Source organism: Cervus elaphus, chromosome 5 (assembly GCF_910594005.1).
Source record: "Cervus elaphus chromosome 5, mCerEla1.1, whole genome shotgun sequence".
Lineage (NCBI taxonomy): Eukaryota > Metazoa > Chordata > Mammalia > Artiodactyla > Cervidae > Cervus > Cervus elaphus.
The window spans coordinates 119418114-119434648 of record NC_057819.1 but is presented as its reverse complement, the minus strand read 5'-3'; positions in this window follow the sequence as shown (position 1 = coordinate 119434648).

Here is a 16535-nt window from a genome sequence, read left to right as displayed (position 1 = left end):
TCCTTCTCTAGGGGATCTTCCCGACCCAGGATCAAACCTGGGTCTCCTGCATTACAGGCAGATTCTGTACTGTCTGAGCTACCAGGGAAGCCCCCAATCTTAAGTTGCAAGCAAGACCCTCAATCTTAAGTTGCAAGCAAGAATAGTTCAAGGAAAGCCCTTATACCCCTGTGTCTGCTAATTAGTTTGTCTCATTTGCTTTTATCATTCTGTATATATGTGTGCATAAATGCACACATGCATGTTCCGAGCAAACTGAAAATAAGTTGAAAACATCATGCCACAGAGTAGAGGTTTTTCCCAATGTTAGCGATGTTAAATTTGATCTGTAGGTTAAATAATATTTGCTCAATTCCTCCACTATAAAGTTATTCTTTTTCCCTTTGTGATTAGTAGTATTTTGGGAACTACTTTGAGACTATGTAAATATGCTGTTCCACATAAAAAAAATTTACCCACAGGTTTTAGCATCCATTGATGACTACCCAACTTCATTATTTCCTCTATATTCTTATTGCCTTGCTACTATAAAGAAGAGTTTTCTCCTCTCCCACATTTATTTTTTCATTTATATTTTGTCAATATAGGCTCATAGATTCTATTTTGCTAAGCAAGTTATAATCTATCACTATCATTATTACGATGCTCATATTTTCTCATATTTGGCAACTAGGAGCATCTTCAAGTCCTCTCCAGTGCAACAAGATCTAGGCTCATCTTATACTTTTCCCATTTCAGACCTGGAAGCAGTCTTTTCTCTAGTGATTGCTTTCAGAATTTTGAAATCAAGATCTTAATTCTTACTGTGATGATTGCTACTGGTGTGATATTGTTTCTAGGCTTTCACAGCAAGTGGGCACACACGCAAACACATACAATCATAAGTTCATTCTATTTGTGCTGGTATCTCCAATTTCAAACCAACACTGAAAGAAAAAAGATTTTTTTTATTTATTGAGATATAATTAACATATAATGCTGTGTCAGTTTTAGGGGTATAATATAATAACTTGATTTATGTATCTGTTGAGAAATGATTACCACAATTTTAGTTAATATTCATCACCACATAGTTACAAATTTTTTTTACTTGTGATGAAAACTTTCAAAATCTACTCTTAGCAAATATACAGTATAGTTTTGTTAACTATAGTTACAATGCTGTACATTACATCCCAGAATTTATTTTTAACTGTAAGTATGCACCTTTTGGGGGTTTCCCTGGTGGTGTCAGTGGTAAAGAATCCTCCTGTCAATGCAGGAGATGTAATTTCAATCCCCAGGTCAAGAAGATCCCCTGGAGAAGGAAATGGCAACCCACTCCAGTATTTTTGCCTAGGAATTCCCACAGACAGGAGTCTGGTGGACTACAGTTCATGGGGGCACAAATCTGATCTTTTTTTCTTAAATTAAAAAAATGCTGTTGGACTCTTGGTAAGGATTACATTTAACCTATATATGGCTTTTTGGGAGTATGAGCAGTTTAACAAAACACCCTGAGTATGATGCTAGCTATATATGCCTTTATTATTGTTGTGAGTCATTCCTTCTAAACCTAATTTGTTAGGAGTTTTTTTTATCATGAATGGATGCTGAATTTCATCTGTTTTTTTCTTGCATTTTTGGTGATCACATTTTTCTCTTTAATTCTATTAATATGGTGTATTACATTGATTTGCAGTGTTGAACCATCCTTGTATCCCAGGGGTGATTTATGCTTGATCATGGTGAATGGTCCCTTTAAGAATGCTACTGAATTTCATTTGCTAAAACTTATTGAGAATTTTTGTATCTGTTTTTATCAGGATAATGGCCAGTAGTTTTTTCCCTTTTGTCCTTTTCTGACTTTGTTATCACTGTAATGCTGGCTATGTAAAATGAGTTTGGGACTGTTTCTCCCCCTGCCCTTTTAAAAAGATTCCAAATCTTTAGACCCTATGGACTGTAGCCCTCCAGAGGCCTCTGTCCATGGAATTCTCCAGGCAATAATACTGGAGTGGGTTGCCATGCCTTTCTACAGGGGATCTTCCTGACCCAGGAATCAAACCTGCTTCTCTTACATCTTCTGCATTGGCAAGTGGGAAGCACTACCTGGGAAGCCCAAATATAACTGAAATCTACAGTATTTCCCTTTTAATCGATGCTTTGATGCCTTGGTTGTTCAGGAGAATGTTTAATTTCCATGTATTTGTGAGTTTTCCAATTTTCCTTCTGTTATCGATTCCTAGTTGCACATCATTATAGTCAGAAATATTAATACTTAGACTGATTTCAATCTTAAGTTTTTAGGACTTGTTTTGTGGCCTAGTACATGGTCTATCCTAGAAAGTATTACATGTGTGGCTGAAGTGATAACTTCAATAGCATTTCAAAACTTTTACTTGTCCTTTTCTTCCCCCTCACATTTTAGGTTGTGATGGTATACTTTACATATTTTTTATATTGTGAAACCAATAAGAGATTAGGTTATTGAAGTTATTATTACTTTTTTTTACTATTCTGTAACTTATCTTTTAAAAAAACTGGAGTATAGTTGGTTTACAATGTTGTGTTACTTTATGCTGTACAGAAAAGTGAATCAATTCTACATATAAATATATCCACTTTTTTAGATTCTTTTCTCATATAGGTCATTACAGAGTATTGAATTGAGTTCTGTGTGCTATAAAGTAGGTCCTTATTAGTTATCTATTTTATATATAGCAGTGTGTATATTTCAACCCCAATCTCCCAATTTATTTTATTTTTTTTAAATTTTTTTTCCATTTATTTTTATTCATTGGAGGCTAATTACTTTACAATATTGAGTGGTTTTTGCCATACATTGACATGAATCAGTCATGGCCAATCTCCCAATTTATCTCTCCCCTCTCATCTCACCTTTTCCCCCTGGTAACCATAAGATTGTTTTCTACATCTGTCTTATAAATAGGTTCATTTGTATCATTTTTTAGATTCCACATATAAGTGATATCATATGATATTTGTCTTTCTCTGATGTACTTAACCCAGTAACACCATCACTAGGTCCATCTATGTAGCTGCAAATGGCATTATTTTGTTTTTTTATGGCTAAGTAATATTCCATTGTATACATGTACCATATCTTCTTTATCCATTCATCTGTCAATGGACTTTTAGTTTGGTTCCATGTCTTGGCTATTGTAAATGGTGCTGCAGTGAACATTGGGGCTCATGTGTCTTTTCGAATTATGGTTTTCTCTGGGTATATGTCCAGGAGTGGGATTGCTGGATCATATGGTAACTTTATTTTTAGGTTTTAAGGAGCCTCCATAGAGCTCTCCATAGTGGCTATACCAATATTCCCACCAACAGTTTTCTCCACACTGTCTCCAGCATTTATTGTTGGTAGATTTTTTGATGATGACAGTGTGAGGATACCTCTTTGTAGTTTTGTAGATTTTCATTTCTCTAATTATTAGTGACATTGAGCATCTTTTCACATACTTTTTGGACATCTGTATGTCTTCTTTGGAGAAATGTCTCTTTAGGTCTTCCACCCATTTTTTGATTGGGTTTTTAAAATATTGATCAGCATGAGCTGTTTCTATATTTTGGAGATTAATCCCTTGTCAATCACTTCACTTGCAAATATTTTCATTCATTCTGAGGGTTGTCTTTTCCTCTTTTTTATGGTTTCCTGTGCTGTGAAAAAGGTTTTAAATTTAGTTAGGTCCCATTTGTTTATTTTTGTTTCTATTTTCATTACTCTAGGAGGCGGGTCAAAAAAGATCTTGCTGTGATTTATGTCAAAAAATGTTCTGCCTATTTTTCCTCTTAAGAGTTTTATAGGGTTACATTTAGGTCTCTAAATCCATTTTGAGGATTTTTATTGTTTGTATGCTATTAGGGAGTGTTCTAATTTCATTCTTTTTCATGCAGCTGTTCAGTTTTCCACACAACACTTTTTAAGGAGACTGTCTTTTCTCCATTGTATATTCTTGCCTCCTTTGTCATAGATTAGGTGACCACAGGTGCATGAGTTTATCTCTGGGTTTTCTATCTTGTTCCATTGATCCATATTTCTTTTGTGTGTGTGTGTGTCAGAACCATACTGTCTTGATTACTGTATCTTTTGTGGTACATGTAGTCTGAAGTGAGGGACCTTACTCCTCCAGTTCCATTTTCGTCTCTCAAGATTACTGTGGCTCTTCAGGACCTTTTGTGTTTCCATACCAACTGTAATTTTTTTTGTTCTAATTCTTTGAAAAATGCCATTGGTAATTTGATAGGGATTGAATTAAATCTGTATATTGCTTTGGGTAATATTTTCATTTTCACCATATTGATTCTTCCAATCCAAGAACGTGGTATCTCTCTCCATCTGTTTGTGTCATCTTTGATTACTTTCATCAGTATTTTATACTTTTCTGAATACAGGTCTTCTGCCTCCTTGAGTAGGTTTAGTCCTAGGTATTTTATTCTTTTTTGCACAATGGTGAATGGGATTTCCTTAATTTCTTCTTGTAGTCCTGCGTCACTAGTATATTTGTTGTTGTTCAGTCACTAAGACATGTCTGACTCTTTGCCACCCCAGGGACTACAGTACACTAGGCTTCCCTGTCCTTCACTGTCTCCTGGAGTTTGCTCAGTCATGTCCATTGAGTCAGTGATACTTCTAACCATCTCACCCTCTGCCACCTCTTTCTCCTTTTGCTTTCAGCCTTTCCCAGCATCAAGGTCTTTTCCAGTGAGTCAGTTCTTTGCATCAGGTGGCCAAAGTATTGGAGCTTCAGCATCAATCCTTCCAATGAATCTTCAGGGTTGATTTCCTTTAGGATTGACTGGTTTTATCTCCTTGTAGTCCAAGGGACTCTCAAGGTGACTCCCCAGTGCCACAATTCAAAAGCATCAGTTCTTTGGCACTCAGCCTTCTTTATGGTCGAACTCTCACATCCGTACATGACTACTATATAAAGCAGCTTTGACTATATGGACCTTTGTCAGCAAAGTGATGTCTCTGCTTTTTTATATGCTGCCTAGGTTTGTCATATCTTTCCTTCTAAGGAGAAAGCATCTTTTAATTTCATGGCTGCAGTCATCATCTGTGGTGATTTTGGAGCCCAAGGAAAGAAAATCTGTTACTGCTTCCATTTCCCCCCCTTCTATTTGCCATGAAGAGATCGGGCAGATGCCATGATCTTAGTTTTTGAATGTTGAGTTTAAGCCAGCTTTTTCACTGTCTTCTTTCACCCTCATCAAGAGGCTCTTCAGTTTCTCTTCATTTTTTGAGTGAAAGTGGTATCACCTGCATATCTGAGGTTATTTCTCCCAGCATTCTTGATTCCAGCCTGTGATTTTGCATGATATACTCTGCATATAAGTTAAATAAGCAGGGTGACAATATATAAACTTGTTGTACTCTTTTCCCAACTTTAAGCCAGTCCATTGTTGCATGTCCGATTCTAACTGTTGCTTCTTGGCCTACTTACAGGTTTCTCAGCAGACAGGTCAGGTGGTATGGTATTCCCATCTCTTTAAGACTTTTCCCACAGTTTGTTGTGATCCACACACAGTCAAAGGCTTTAGCATAGTCAGTAAAGCAGAAGTAGACGTTTTTCTGGAAGTCCCTTGTTTTCTCTATGATCCAACGATGTTGGCAATTTGATCTCTGGTTCCTTTGCCTTTTCTAAACCCAGCTTGTATATCCATTAGCTCTCAATTCACAAACTGCAAAAACCTAGCTTGAAGGATTTTGAGTATTACCTTGCTAGCTTGTGAAATGAACACAATTGTATGGTAGTTTGAGCATTCTTTGGACTTGTCCTTCTTTCAGATTGAAAAACTGACCTTTTCTAGTCCTGTGGCCACTGCAGAGTTTTCCAAATTTGCTGACATATTGAGTGCAGCACTATTACAGCATCATCTTTTAGGATTTTAAATAGCTCAACTGGAATTCCATCACCTCCACTCACTTTGTTCATAGTAATGTTTCCAAAGGCCCACTTGACTTCACACTCCAGAATGTCTGGCTCTAGGTGAGTGACCACACCATCATGGTTATCTGGGTCATTAAGCCCTCTTTTGTATAATTCTTCTGTGTATTCTTGTCACTTCTTAATCTCTTCTATTAGGTCCTTACCGTTTCTGTCCTTTGTTGTGCCCAACCTTGCATGAAATGTTCCCTTGATATCTCCAGTTTTCTTGAAGAGATCTCTAGTCTTTCCCATCCTGTTGTTTTCCTCTATTTCTTTGCATTGCTCATTTAACAAAGCCTTCTTATTTCTCATTGCTATTCTCTGGAACTCTGCATTCAGTTGGGTATAACTTTCCCTTTCTCCCTTGCCTTTCATTTCTCTTCTTTCCTCAGCTATTTATGAAGCCTCCTTAGACAACCACTTTGCCTTCTTGCATTTCTTGTTCTTTGGGATGATTTAGGTTATTGCTTCCTGTACAGTGTTATGAACCTCCATCCATAATTCTTCAGGCACTCTGTCTACCAGATCTAATCCCTTAAATCTATTTGCCACCTCCACTGCATATTCATAGGGATTTGATTTAAGTCATACCTGGCTGGCTTAGTGGTTTTCCCTGCTTTCTTTAGTTTAAGCCTGAATTTTGCTATGAGAAGCTGATGATCTGAGCCACAGTCAGCTCTAGGTCTTGTTTTTGCTGACTGTATAGAGCTTTTCCATCTTTGGCTGCAAAGAATATAATCACTCTGATTTTGGTATTGACTATTTACTGATGGCCATGTGGTGTTGTCTCTTGTGTTGTTGGAAAAAAGATGTTTGCTATGACCTGTGTTCTCTTGATAAAACTCTGTTAGCCTTTGCCCTGCTTCATATTCTACTCCAAGGCCAAAGTTGCCTGTTACTCCAGGTATCTCTTCTCTTCCTACTTTTGAATTCCAGTCCCTTATGATGAAACAACATCTTTTTTGGTGTTGTAGGTCTTCATAGAACTGGTCTACTTCAGCTTCTTCAGCATTAGTGGTTGTGGCATAGACTTGGATTGCTGTGATGTTGAGTGGTTTGCCTTGGAAATGAACTGAGATTATTCTGTTGTTTTTAGGTTGTATCCAAGTACTGCATTTTCGACTCTTTTGTTGACTATGAGGGCTACTCCATTTCTTCTAAGGGATTCTTGCCCACAGTAGTAGATACAATGCTCATCTGAATAAAATTCACCCATTCCCATCCATGTCCATTTTTGTTCACTTATTCCTAAGGTGTTGATGTTCACTCTTGCCATTTCCTGCTTGACCACATCAAGTTTACCTTGACTCATGGACCTAACATTCCAGGTTCCTATGCAATATTGTTCTTTACAACATCAGATTTTACTTTCACCACCAGACACATCTACAACTGAGCATCGTTTGCTTTGGCCCAGCCACTTCATTCTTTCTGGAGTTATTAGTAATTGCTCTCTGCTCTTCCCCAGTAGCATATTGGACACCTTCTGACTTGTGGGGGCTCATTTTCCACTGTCATATCTTTTTGCCTTTTCATATTTTTCATGAGGTTCTCACAGCAAGAATACTGGAATGGTTTGCCACTTCCTCCTCCAGTCGACCACATTTTGTCAGAACTCTTCATTGTGACCCATCTGTCTTGGGTTTCCTTGCTTGGCATGGCTCATAGCTTCATTGAGTTATGCAAGCCCCTTTACTACAACGATGTTGTGATCCATGAAGGAGTTGCTAGTGTGTATGAATGCAAGAAATGTCTGTGCATTAATTTTATATCCTGCAACTTTACTAAATTAATTGATTAGCACCAAGAGTTTTCTGGTGGCATCTTTAGGATTTTCCATGTGTAGTATTAGGTCACGTGCAAACAGTTTTTTTTCAATTTGGATTCCTTTTATTTCTTTTTCTACTCTAGACTGCTGTGGCTAGGACTTCCATAACTATGTTGAATAAAAGTGGTAAGAATGGACATCCTTGTCTTGTTCCTGACAATAGAGGACATGCTTTCAGTTTTTCACCATTGAGAATGATGTTTTCTGTGGGTTTGTTATATACGGCCCTTATTATGTTGAGGCAGGTTCCCTCCATGCCCACTTTCTAGAGAGTTTTTTATTTTTCTTCATTAATGGATATTGAATTTTGTCAAAAGCTTTTTCTGCATCTTTTGAGATGATCATATGGTTTTTATTCAGTTAATGTATATCACATTGATTTACAAATACTGAAGAATCCTTGCATCCCTGGGATAAATTCCACTGGTTCATGGTATATGATCCTTTTAATGTGTTGTTAGATTCCCTTTGCTAGTATTTTTGTTGAAGATTTGTGTGTTTTTGTTCATCAGTGATATTGACCTATAGATTTTTTTTTTTTGGTGGTATATTTGGTCCCTATATTGGGGTGATGGTGGCCTGGTAGAATGAGCTTGGGACTTTTCTTTCCTCTGCAATTTTTTTGTAAGATTTTCAGTGGGATAGGTATTAACTCTTCCCTAAGTGTTTAATAGAAGGCTCCTGTGAAGTCAGCTGGTACTGGATTTTTGTTTGTTGGGAATTTTTTCATCACAGTTTCAATTTCATTACTTGTGATTAGTTTGTTTTTATAATTTCTATTTCTTCTTGATTAATCTACTTATAGGTAAGGTAATTATTGATATATATTTTCTTATTGGCAGTTTCTTAATTGCTTTGTGGTTTTGTTTTTTTGTTTTGGTAGGTCTTTTTTCTTCCCTTCTTTTGTTCTCTTGTGATCTGATGACTATCTTTAGTATTGTGTTTTGATTGTGTTTTCTTTTTCATGCATGTATTTACTGTAGTCCTTTGGTTTGCTGTTCCAATGAGGTTTTGATATAGTGGTCTACACACACACACACACACACACACACACAAGGTTGTTTTAAGTTGTTGTTCTGTTTCCCACCTAGAGAAGTTCCTTTAGCATTTGTTGTAAAGCTGGTGTGAAAGTGAAAATCTCTCAGTCATGTCCGACTCTTTGTGACCCCATGGACTATACAGTTCGTGGAATTCTCCAGGCCAGAATACTGGAGTGGGTAGCCTTTCCCTTCTCCAGGGGATCTTCCCAACTGAGGGATCGAATCCAGGTCTCCTGCACTGCAGATGGATTCTGTACAGCTGAGCCACAGGGAAGCCCAAGAATCCTGGAGTGGGTAACCTATCCATTCTCCAGCATATCTTCCTGACCCAGGAATCAAACTGGGGTCTCCTGCATTGCAGGCAGATTCTTTACCAACTGAGCTATCAGAGAAGCCCAAAGCTGGTTTGGCAGTACTGAATTCTTTTAGCTTTTGCTTGTCTGTAAAGCTTTTGATTTTCCATTGAATCTGAATGACAGCCTTGCTGGTTGAATATTCTTGTTTGTGGATTTTCCCCTTTTATCACTTGAAATATATTGTGCCACTTCCTTCTGGTCTGCAGAGTTTCTGCTGAAAAATTAGCTGGTAACCCTATGGTAATTCCTTGCATGCTATTTGTTGTTTTTCTCTTGTTGGTTTTGATTTTGTTTTCTTTGTCTTTAATTTTTGTCAGTTTGATTAATATGTGTCTCAGTGTGTTACCCTTTGAGTTCATCCTATATGGAACTCTGTGCTTCCTGGACTTGTGTTTCCTTTCTCATGTTAGAGAAGTTTTCAGCTATAATATCTTCAAATATTTCTAAGGTCTTTTCTCTTTCTTTTCTCCTTCTGGGACTCCTATAAAGTTAATGCCAGTGCATTTAATATTGTCCTAGAAATTTCTGGGACTGTCTCATTTCTTTTCATTATTTTTTCTTTGTTCTGTGGCAGTGATTTCTACCATCCTATCTTTCAGCTCACTTATTTGTTCTTCTGCCTCATTTATTTTGCTTTTGATTCCTTCCAGTGTATTTTTCATTTCAGTTATTTTATTGTTCATTTCTGGATGTTCTAAATATTCTGGCTCCTTGTTAAACATTTCTTGTATCTTCTTTATCTGTGGTGATGGTTTCGTCACTAAGTTGGGCCCAGGGACTGTAGCCCATCAGGCTCCTCTGTCCATGGGATTTCCCAGGCAAGAATACTGGAGTGGGTCACCATTTCCTTCTCTAGGGGATCTTCCTCACCCAGGGGGTGAACCTGCGTCTCCTGCATTGGCAAGTGGTCTCCTGCATTACAGACAAATTCTTTACCAACTGAGCCACTAGGGAAGCTGTGCCTCTATTCTTTTTCTGAGATTTTTTTATCATCTTTACTATCATTACTCTGAATTCTTTTTCAGGTAGATTGCCTATCTCCTCTTGGATTTAGTTGTTCTTGTGGATTTTTACCTTGTTTCTTTGTTTGCAACATATTTCTCTGTCATCTTATTTTATCTGACTTTCTTTGCTTGTGGTCACCTGTCTGCAGCCCGAGGATCATAATTATTGCTATGCCTGGTGTCTACCCAATGGTGGATGAGGTTGGTCCAGGGGCTTATGGGGGCTTCCTGGTGGAAGGAGCTGGTGCCTGCCTTCTGGTGGGTGGAGCTGTTGGTGTTATCCTTTGGTGGGCAGGGCTGTGTCATATGGTGTGTTTTGAGGAAGTTGTGAGCTCAGTATGACTTAAGGCAGCCTGTCTGCTAATGGGTGGGGCTGTGTTCCTGTCTTGCTCATTGTTTGGCCTGAGGCATTCCAGCTCTGGAACCTGTAGATGGTTGGTGAGGCCTGGTCTTGGTGCCAAAATGGGGACCATTTGGAGAGCTCATGCTGATCAATATATCTTAGGGTCTCTGCCACCAGTGTCCTTGCCCCCAAGGTAAGCTAGTCAACCTCTGACTCTACAGAAGATCCTTCAAGACCCCTAGTTAGGTCTAGCCCCAGTTCCTATGGAGATACTGCTTTGTGTTGGGTCCCACTACACACAGGGTCTTGAATACGAGGGTGTATTCCTCGAGGGTGAAACCTCTGTTTCTCCCAGCCATGTGGAGCTCCTGCTGAGTGAGGACAGTCTCCACTGGCCTTCAAAGCCAAATGCTCTGGGAGTTCTTCCTCCCAATGCCTGACCCTCAATTTTTATGTGGGAACTTTTTTATGTGGGCTATTTTTATGTGGGAACTTCCCTGTGTAGCCTGTGTGACTTTAATACTTTTTGATGCAAGGGCTGTTTATAGCATAAATGTCTTCCACTTCTCTTCTGAATGTATACTGGCCATTATCCCTTCATAGGAGGTATGACTGATGTTGTGGTGACTTGAGTCTGCACTGCATGTTGAATGGGGCCTCCCCCTTGTTCTGTAGTTGTTGCTTCCCTGTCAGGGGTAGGGTTTGCTCCCTAGTTGTTGGAATAGAGGGCCCCAGATCTGTTTCTGAGCTGTGTTGCTGATTGCAGTGTGAGGTAGGCAGGATTGGAGCACTCTCACTGAGAGAGAGGTCACTGAGTTTTCCTCCTCTGGAGCTGTTCACCGGTGAGTGTATTCTGCTGTGTCACTTTTCACCCATTGTGCTCACAAATTACACTGTCACTGGAGCTGCTCTCAGCCCCACCTTAACCGTGAGTATGCTGGCAGTTGGCCCTGATGTCTCTCAGGCATTGTTTTCACCAGGCCAGCTGTGCAGATTCACTGAAGTCAGGTCCCTGGACTGCAGTAATCGTGCACCTGGACCCACTGTGGGAGTTACAGAGGAAGCTCAGATTCTGGCCTGGTCCAATCCCTATGTGTACTTGCTCACAAAGCCCATATCTGCTAAAGCCAGACCCATCTCAGCTGTCGGTGAGTTCACAAAGCCCATATCTGCTGAAGCCAGACCCATCCCCCATTTGGATGTTCCCCAGGCACTGACTTTACAAAGCCAACAGCAGGGATGTAAACCTATGGTTCCTACAGTTGCAAGGAGATCTCTCAGCTCTTCTTGCACAGCCTCTGAGGCTCAGCTGTGGTTTCAGCCCCACCTCTGTGTGGGGGCCTCCCACCAGCATCTGCTGCTGAGGCTGCCCCAGAGTGCACTCACCTGCCCAGGTGGGTGGGGGTGGAGTGGCATCAGGCAAGGTACCAACCCACTGGGACTGGTGTGGTCAGAGGAAGTGGCAGCATTTTTTAACTTTTAAACTAGAGTTGTAAGTGAATTATGCATTACCGTTACCATATTACAGAATCTAACTTTGACTATATATTTACCAATAGCAGTGAGATTTACTAATATTACCTTCTTATGTTTTTATGATGTTAAGTGGCATCCTTTTATTTCCATTCAAAGAACTCCCTTTAGCATTTCTGGTAAGGCTGGTCTAATGATGAACTCCCTCACCTTTTGTTTGTTTGGGAAAGGCTTTATTTCTCCTTCATTTCTCAAGGACAACTTTGCCTGGTATAGAATTCTTGGTTGACAGGTTTGGCTTTTTTTCTGTCACTATAAATTGTACATAAACCAACAACATAATCTAAAAGATGGGGGGGGGGGTTGTGCAGTGGAGAATGAAAAGTGTAAAGTCTGAGAATTCTATTGACGTTATCACTTTAAAATAGGGTATTTTAACTTGTTTTATAAAAGCTTCATGATACCCACAAGGGAGAAACCTGTAGAAGTTACACAAAATAATAAGATAAAGAAATCAAAGCATACTTCTATCAAAAGACATTCAGAATATTTTGAATTTATCATTCCATTCTCTTTTGGCCTAAAGAGTTTCTGTTGAGAAATCTACTGATAAACTTGCGAAACACCTTCTCTCTTCTTTTGCTGCATTCAAAATTCTTTGACTTTTGACAATTTAATGATGATGTGTCCTGGTGTAACCCTATTTAAGGTCAACTTATTTGAGGTCCTTTGGGCCTCATGGATCTAGATGTCCATTTCTTTCCCCAGGTTTGGGAAGTTTTCAGCCATTATTAAAACTTTTAAAAATTAAAAAAATATTTTTGGCTGTGCTGGGTCTTTGCTGCTGTGTGGGCTTTCTCTAGTGTCATTGAGTGGGGGCTACTCTTTGTGTCTTGCGGGCTTCTCATTGTGGCGGCTCCTCTTGTTATGGAGCACAGGCTCTAGGTGTGAGGACTTCAGTACTTGCAGCACACAGGCTTTAATAGTGGCTCACACACTCTGGAACACAAGCTCAGTAGTTGTGGCACATGGGCTTGATTGCTCTGCCCCATGTCCAGAACAGGGATCCTCTGCAATGGCAGGTGGATTCTCAACCACTGGAAGTCCAGCCATTATTGCCTTAAATGTACTTTGTTAATTTTTCTCTTCTCTTTCTGGAATTCTCATAATGCCAATATTGCTTCCGCTGATTATATCCCACAGGTTCTATAGGCTTTTTTAACTCTCTTTCATTCTTTCACCTTTCAAGTGTCCTGTCTTCTAGGTCACTGATTCTTTCTTCTGCAGAATTGAGTCTGCTTTTGAAACTCTATTGAATTCTTCAGTTCAGTCATTGTATTTTTCAGCTCTAGGATTTATTTGGGGTTTGATGGTTTCCATTTCTTTGAACTTCTCATTTCGTTGAGGTGAGGCATGGTTTTCCTAATTTCACTTAACTTTCCAATCAATAGATTGGTATCACATTTCCATATGAAGAACAGCATTATTATGGCAAAGAAATCTAATATTTGTTAATTTTTGATCGAATACACTGTCACTCCTTTAACCAAGAAGGCAATAGTAGTTTATTTTTTATTTTTTAAGAATTACAAAATAAAAATACATTAACAGAATCAATAAATGATGTTCTGCTTAACAAATTGCTTTTCTTGAATCCTAAGTAGGTAACAGTTTTTTAGTTATAGGTTCTCCTCTAGGCTGTTTAAAAGGCAAATTTAAATAGCACAAAGAGAAAAATAAAAAACACTGAAAGAGGCTAGTATTTTATGGTTGTGCTATGAAACATGCTTGATAAGTTGCACCTGTGAGAATTTCCAGTTGTGTGTGTGTGTACATGCATGCACAGTGGAATTCACTGGCTGAAAGAATGGGAGAATGGGGATGTATAACTCAGCTTTGTAAAAAACTAGCAGGCAGATGAACTAAGATATCTAGGAATGCTGTCTTTAAACATAAAGACACATATAGGACATAGGGAGAAACACCCCAGTTTAGGAGCTGGGTAGGACTAATTTTGAATCCTGGCTTGGCTACCAGCCAATTGTAACTCCTCTGAGCTTCAGTTTTCTTATCTATAAAGTGATGATAAGAATAGCTAAGTAGGAGGGGTGTTGTGAGAATTAAATGAGATTAAATGTTAGTGACCTGTGGTTAGGAATCAGGCTTTTACTCATCACCACAGCCAGGGGTATCTGTCTCCTTTCCTGTTCCATCCACTCTTAAGGGTATAATGTCATAAAGAATGTGAGTTTGGGAATCAGTTCGATTCCAAAGAGGAGTTCTGGCTTTGCTACTTAAGAATTTGTGATCTCAGGCAAGTTAATATCCCTGAGTCTTATCAGAGATAAGGATACCCACCACCTTAGATTAATGAGCAGATTAAATCATATGATTATATTTAGCTCCTATCACAGCAACTGGTAGGAGATAGGCAATGCAACCTGTATTGCTACAACATGTGTTTTACATGTGAATTACCTTACCTGCCATAGGTAAATAGGGAATTGATATAACATGGAAGTCATGTTGTTTCCTATGCAGTTATTTTTCTTAGCATGGTAAAATTTTGAAGCAACCAGAGACACAGAGGCACTCTTTCTTACAGTAACTACCTCTTTAAAATAAAACCTTAGCACTCTATGGAAGTCTTAAAGAAAAGCTGCATATTTTTTGGGTGCAGAAAGTAAATGATTCAGTGACTTTAAGAATCCCTGTTATCATCATGTTGTGCTTTCTAGAGAAGTTCAGGGTACTGATGATGAATCTGTGAAGACATTTCCCTTTAAACCAGAACACTACTTAAATCACATGTTTAATTTTGATTAAACTGATCCCTCTTAGAAATGAATGTTCTCCAGGACTTTTATCTCAAAAGAAGCACCAGCAGTCCCTGAGTTCAAGGAATGCAGTGTGCAATGTTCAAGCTAAGGTTTAGTGGGGCTAATATTTTGTTAGTACTGACATTGTTTTTGTTAGTGCTTGGGTTACAAAACTGTATCAGTTTTTTGAGTGGTCTTCCCAACCTTTTTTTTTTCCCCCCAGGCAGTCCAGTTCTTTTCAATGGGCTATGCCATAGACCATACGAACTTTATAGGAACACATGAATGGTGTTGTAAAAGGGACATCTGTATACATTCCCTTTCCCTCAAAATTTTTTGTTTTGAATTTATTTTGTATTGCAGTGTAGCCAATTAACAATGTTGTGATAGTTTCAAGTGAACAGTGAAGGGACTCAGCTATACATATACATGTATCCCTCTAATATTTCTTTCTGTATAAAATCCAAGCAACACAAAGTATAATAATGAAAACAATGGCTCACATTTACTGTGCACTCTTTACAAATGAGTCAACCCTCATTTAATTCTCAACAATCCTGTGAACTAGGGGCCACTGTTACACCCATTTCATAAATGCGGAAACTGAGATTTATAAATAACATGAGTTAAACAGAGATTAAGTAACTTGCCCAAGGTCACAGCTAGAAAGCAGTAGAGTGAGAATTTAAAAACCTGTGCTTTTTCAATGCCTTTAAGCACACAGCGTATTGTTTTACTTTGTCAGTCTTCTAGCATTCATGGGCTTACACGAAAATGGTTTAATTTTTACAGGCATTGCCCTATTAGGCTATGTAAAGGAAACTGTTAGTAATTCACAGCTATTTACATTTCACAAGACTCGTGTTCCATTCTGAGAGATCAGGCTCATCAATTATTTGCGTTTGGTAACATGTTAATTATACAAATAATTAGCCTTGAGACTAGACATGAACATGAAAGTATAATGAATAGTTTTGCTAATTGCTCTTTTCTGTTATGGACAGTCCTTGATCCAAAGTATTAACACCTCCAATGTTCAGCCTGCTAAATTCTCCTAACTTTCACTTCATGGAAAAGTCCAAATCAGTGATGACAATTAGATTTCCTCTGTCATGCCGACCCTGACTTGTTGATTATGACTCTCCAGAGCACTGTGTTGAAAAGCATTCTGGTAGTGGTGGTTGGGGTGGGGGTGGGGGGCGGTCTGGGCCCCAGGGGCATCACATGATGATAGATGAGTCTGTTCACAAAGGTGATTATGAGTTGACAACAGGTGAGCCAGAGGAGCTGCCATCTCTAGCCTGAGCATTGAGAAACTTACTTCTGCCTTGGACATCATTTGTTGTTGTTGTTCATAGCTTCTTCCTTTCTGTTCCCTTGAACAATCCTACAAGTGAGCTGTATTCTTGGCTAGGAATATAAAAATGAATCCGTCATGGATTGTCTTTTAATTAGAAAGGCATAAATGGCCATACAAATCAAAAAGTACTGAGTGCTCTAAAAGTAACAGATAGAGTGACACAAAGGATCAGAGGAGAAAATGGATCATTTATAGAAACAGGGAGGCTGGGGCAGAGTGTCTCTTTAGATTTGATCCTTAAAGGATAACTAGAAATGGTGCAGGGGGTGTGCTGAAGTGAGAAAGGCTCAGCATTTTTTCCTTTTTTGGGAGCAGATGATGAATCACTTGCTGTAACAGTAAAGAAGGAAATGTGAAATAGGGGCGGGTACAA